The sequence below is a fragment of the Miscanthus floridulus genome, chromosome 8, assembly GCF_019320115.1.
Source record: "Miscanthus floridulus cultivar M001 chromosome 8, ASM1932011v1, whole genome shotgun sequence".
NCBI lineage: Eukaryota > Viridiplantae > Streptophyta > Magnoliopsida > Poales > Poaceae > Miscanthus > Miscanthus floridulus.
Window position 1 is genome coordinate 46,936,998 of NC_089587.1, and position 6,000 is coordinate 46,942,997.

Consider the following 6,000-nt stretch of genomic DNA (forward strand, 5'->3'; position numbering starts at 1 on the left):
CAGGATACCCTCCACAATGGCAACCAATGGAAGGGAATGTGTACCTTTGAGCACCTAGTTGTAAACCTCCACAAGATTCGTTGTCATTATGCCGTAGCGAGCTCCAAAGGTGTCATACAACAAAGACCACTTGTCCAGGGGTTCCTCTTTAATCCAATCTAAGAAACACTTCAAAGACCTACCCCCCTTACGTCGGTGAGTTTTGCTTTTAGGGTCGTTAGGATCTGGACCAAGGCCTTGAGGCTCCTCCTCTCATGCCACAATAGATTGACGACGCACCTCTTTCATGTGGCTTGTGGTCAGCCCATCCAACCGTTGCCAAAAGAAATTAAATTTTTGTTTCTAGTTCTGCTTGCATAGCCTCTTGAACAAGTCCATCAAGCGCTTGCTCTTGAACTACTTGTAGAAATTAGCAACAAGATGCCTCATGCACCACCAACTTTGTATCTCGGGCCATTAGACATCTGGATCAGTACCATTTTTCAACTTTTGCACTGCATTCAATAAACTTGCATTACGATCATGCAGGACACAAACATTCTCCCTTCCTTCGATGAGAGCTCATTTCAACAACTTTAGGAACCACAACCAGCTTTATTTGTTCTCCGATTCAACCAGTGCAAAAGCAATAGGCACAACCTGGTTGTTGCCATTAACCCCTATGGCTATTAGCAACGCACCTCTGTACTGCCCTGTCAAGAAAGTGCCATCGACACATAGTAGATGTCGGCAATGCTTGAAGGCATGTATCATGCAACCGAAAGACCAAAAAGCTCATTTAAGCACACGGTCTCCCTTCTCATTTATGTAGTCTTCAATATCAATTATAGTGCCAGGGTTTATCGATTGAATGGTTTCTAGAAGAGCTGGCAGGTGATGATATGAGTCCTTGCATGTACCGAACCTCTTTTCCAAGGCCAACTGTTTAGCTCTCCAAGCCATGCCATAGGAAATCTCATACCCAAATCTATTCTGAATAGCAAGCATTATCCGAAAAGGAGACATGCCAACTTTTTTAACAACCTCACTGTACATTTCGTTTGCAACGAAAGTCGCCGCCATGTTCCTATGCTTGTTCAGCGAAGATTGCAGCAAGCAAGTGTGTGGTTCGACAAAAGTGGCTAAGAAGTTGCTCTCGGTACGTGGCATATGACCATGAACATGCCAAGTACAACACGGGGTGACACACTTAACGTCCCACATCGTGGGGTTAGAAATGACAACCATAAATTGCCACTTTTTAGAAAAAGCCCATTGCCGAATAGTGTGCTGCACATGAACCTTGTCATGAAACATCTGCCCTTATTTGACCTCAATCCTTGAGTACTCCCACGAAGAATGATGACCATCATCGACCGTCAAGGCATCAGGTGCGATGTGAACCCAGTCCAAAAGGATGTCAGTCTCGTCGTCAAACCTCCTGCCAGCAAATTCATCCACGAAGGCGACGTGCTTCGCATCATCAGCCTCCATCTGTTCGATGATTCTTTCGTCCTCCTCACGCAGGTCAGTTTCCATTGATGGACCATACTCTTCCACTTGTCCACCCTCTGTCGTGTTCCTAACCGCTTGAGGATCGCAAAATATAGGTCTACTTAGCAATTGCCGATTCTAAGTTCTCCTCTGTTGCACCTGTGTTTCTACTCTCACCCTACATGGCACCATCCAGGAACTCAACAAGCATGATGTTGGCATAACGACGATCCAAAGCCTTGGACACAAGAAAATGCCACTTCTTCGTGTTACTGGCCTCATACAGCTCCCACCTCCATCCATTCTTTCGCTTTTTAGGCACCAACATACTAATCCTAAAATAGTGTTGGGTGGGCAGAACACCTAAGTGCTCATGTAGCTAGGCTAAAACATGTTTTCGGCTGTAATTTAGTGGTGAATTAAGTTCTATGTCAAACAACTGGAAATCGGTAAGGTCTACCCTGCTGTCTCCATATCTGATTTCACAGTTGCCATAGTAAATTCTGAAAGGGACTAAATCGGTCGACATTCATGTTCGCATCGTGCAAAATATCATGTAAGTTATTTGAGGTACCCTTAAAATTTATACCGTAAAACTAACCCTAATCTACAACTACAACCTAAACTAATAACTAATCTAAAACTAACCCTAAAACTAGAAAAACAGAAAAACTAATAGCTAAACTAACTAACCCTAAACAGAAAAAACTAATAACTAACCCTAAAAGTTAACCTAACCCTAAAACTAAATCTAGCTAATAAACTAAACTAATAAAATTGAACTAAACTAAAAAAAACTAAACTAACAAAACCTAACTAAACTAATAAACTAAACTAACTAAAAAGAAGAAGAAAAAAATGTACCTGAGTTCTTGCCTCTAGGGTGCCGGCGACCCGCACAGGCCACGGGGCCGGCGGCGGCGGCAAGCCCTCCACCCGCGCGGTGGAGGAGAAGCGGCGGCCGACGGCGTGCCGGTGAGCGAGAGAGAAAGAGCGAGCGAGAGAGAGAGAGAGAACGCAATGGAGAAGATGACCGATAGATATTTTAGGACCTGTCGGCTATCCGAAGGCTGACATGCCTATCGGGCCGATATGGGTCCAATGGGCTATCATGTCTGGCAAGGTCGGGTACCTAGTTGGGTACTGGGCCGCCGACAAGGTCCTGTCGGCCCACCAGTTGCCGATAGGGCCCCTATCGGCTAGGCAGAGGCCGACGGCATACTATATTTATAATTCTTAGAATCCAAATGCTAGATTTGCAACTAATCATTAAAAAATATTATTTAAAAAAATTCGCAAAAGTGCCCCTTGCAGTGCTTCTGAGAAAACCAGACAAACTGGTTTCATCGGTACAAAGTGCAGACCTAGGACTGCTCGCGCGGAACGAACTAGGGCAAGTGCATTTTAGATTTCCCTGGCGTCACAAATTAGCTAGAGCGTCTGATCTTCCAATGTTGTTAAGACGAAAGAAAGAAGAACACTTTACAGTTAATAACAAAGTAGAGCAAACATAGTAAAAAAAGGTAATAGATTAGTTTTTTTATATAGATTAGATGTCTCAATAATCCACAATCGTTTTTATAGAGCGGGATGGCCCTGCTCCGTCTTTTTCAACTCGATTTTTTAGTTGGAATAGTGTTTTTCTCTCACAACAAATCAGCTGGAACAGTGTTTCGACTTGTTTTTTCAGCGAAGCGAACATGGACGATGTCTTTACTGGTTTACTATACCAATACATCGACAAAAATCTTATAACTGATTTAAACTCTATCTATCTGGTAAAAACGGACCCTCCAGTGTTATAGTGCCAGGACCCTTCGATTAACCGAACTAAGTTGCGCTATCATCCTAGCTCACATTAAACTTAGTCTAGTTAATCCATTCGTCCTAGGTAGCACCATCTATGCTAACCAACTATTCAGCCTTCATCCAAGATCATGTCACATACCATCTAATACTCCCAATCCGCCGAGGGATCGGGGCATAGAAGTAACCGTGCGTCCTCACCTCCAAACAACTCGAAGTAGCATCTTGAATACAAGAACGTACTCCACAGGTCTTATCCAATATAAATGACAAGGATTCTTCTATAAGGAAAATCGTACCTTATATGGGCCATATTGGATCTTGGTGGTTGATTGATAATATGATTGACATATATTCATTTATAAACAATGTACAATATCATTTTGTTAAAATTATTTCAAATTTTGTTAAAATGATTATACACCAAAATCATGTTGTAATGTATGTTTGTAGAATTTTCTAACTAAATTTAAATATTATTACATTTATTCTATGATAATTCCATAAAAAATATAATCATAATTTGATCAGGAAATTCAAAAACTCAAAAGGCAACATATTTTGGGTCCATAAGCTTTCCATTAAAAATATTTTATTATAATAAAATAACATTATACATTGTTCACAAATATATACATGTCTCATATACTACCTCCATTCTCTTTTATAAGGTGCACACACATATCAAGATTCAAACTTCAAAATCTTTGACCAATAAATTAATTAATATATGTTAAATATTACAACATAAATTTGATACTATTAGATTTGAATCTACTATCCAATTATCATAAGTTTATAAATATAAATATCATAAAACAAACAAACTTTATAAATATAAATAATATAGAATAAAATAACTTTATGGTAAAAATGTTATTCGGGAGATCATCTCATGTCAAGCTATGCCTTATAAAAGAAAATGGAGGGAGTAGTTACATATAACTATGTATGAGATGTACGCATTTGTGAACATTGTGTAGTATTACTTTGTTAAAATTATTTAATTTTTTTATGGAATGATTACAAACCAAATACATTATGTCATGCAAAATTGTAGAGTTTTCTAACAAAATTTAGATATTATTAAAACTATTGTATGGTAATTTAGAGATAGGAGAATGGGTTATTCTTAGAAAACAAATGATTTTTCATCTATCTCTTGGATTTGGGCTAGAGTCAAATGTATTAGCCTAACTATATTTTTTGAGAATTTTTCGAATCTTATTAGAGGCATGCACAATTCAATTTGGAATGACTTTCAATAAGCATGTAAAAATTCATTTAAATTGTGGAAAATACCAAATTGGTTCCGAACTTTTGAAAACTACTATACATCAATATATATGTAGGATATTGCATGTAAAAAATATGGAGTGCAAAAAATATTTTTTAAAGTTGCTTCATAATGTGCCTTCTCTATTTACTTGATAATAAAAAAACTACAATGGGCCAAGGATGGAAATACAATGGAAGTCGGCCCAACAAGGATGGGAATAGAGTCAATAATTTAGCCCAATTCAAAATTTTGATTTTCAAAATGTGAGAACTTCAAACAAAATTTTAGAACCATAAATGATTTCAAATAAAAAAGTCATCAACTATAAAATTGTAAGTTAGTTTAGGTCATTTTTTCCATCCAAATTCGTTTGAACAATTAAAAATTTTAATTTTAAAATATAAGAACTTCAAACATAATGTTAGAACCATAAATGATTTCAAATGAAAAGGTCATAAATTACAAAGTTGTAGGCCTCATCGAGATCTATAACTTTGGCTTTGGTCATTTCTCTAACCGAGATAGTTTGAACAATTCAAAATTTTAAATTTTAAAATATGAAAACTTCAAACAGAAATTTGGTATAGTAAATAGGTTTAAATTAAATTGTAGTTGACCACGAAGTTGTATACCCTCATCGGGATCTACAACTTTGTTTTGGTCATTTCTCCATCTAAGATTGATTGAACAATTCAAAAATTTAAATTTCAAAATATGAAAAATTCAAATAAAATTTTGGCATAGTAAATGATTTTAAATGAAAAAGTCATCAACTACAAGGTCATTTCTCTATTTGGCTTTGTTTGCACAATTCAAAAATTTAAATTTTAAAATATGGGCACTTCAAACATAATTTTATAACTGTATATGATATCAAATGAAAAGTCATCAACTATAAAGATGTAGACCTTGTCGAGATCTACAACTTCGGTTTGGGTCATTTATCCATTTAAGTTCTTTTGAATAATTTGTGTAATTTAAATTTTCAAATATAAGAATTCAAATAGAATTTTAGGACCATAAATGATTTCAAATGAAAAGGTCGTTAACTGAAATGTTGTAGGTATTACCAAGATATACAGTTTTGGCTTGGGTTATTTCTCCATCCAAGTTTGTTTGAACAATTAAAAAAAATAAATTTTAAAATATGAGAACTTCAAACAAAATTTTGGGACTATAAATAATTTCAAATGAAAAGATCATCAAGTACAAAGTTATGGTTATCATCAAAATCTACAAACTTTTGTTTTGGTCACTCCTCCATCAAAATTCAAATTATTATTATTGTCAAACTAAACTTTATAATTATTTTAGGAGATATCTTAAAATTTTATTAAGCGATGAAAGATGATATGACAATAAATATTATGCCACAGCACATTGGTTTTTGCTTAGTGACTATTTTGACTTGGTTAGGACTCGCTATTAGTAGGCCATGTTCG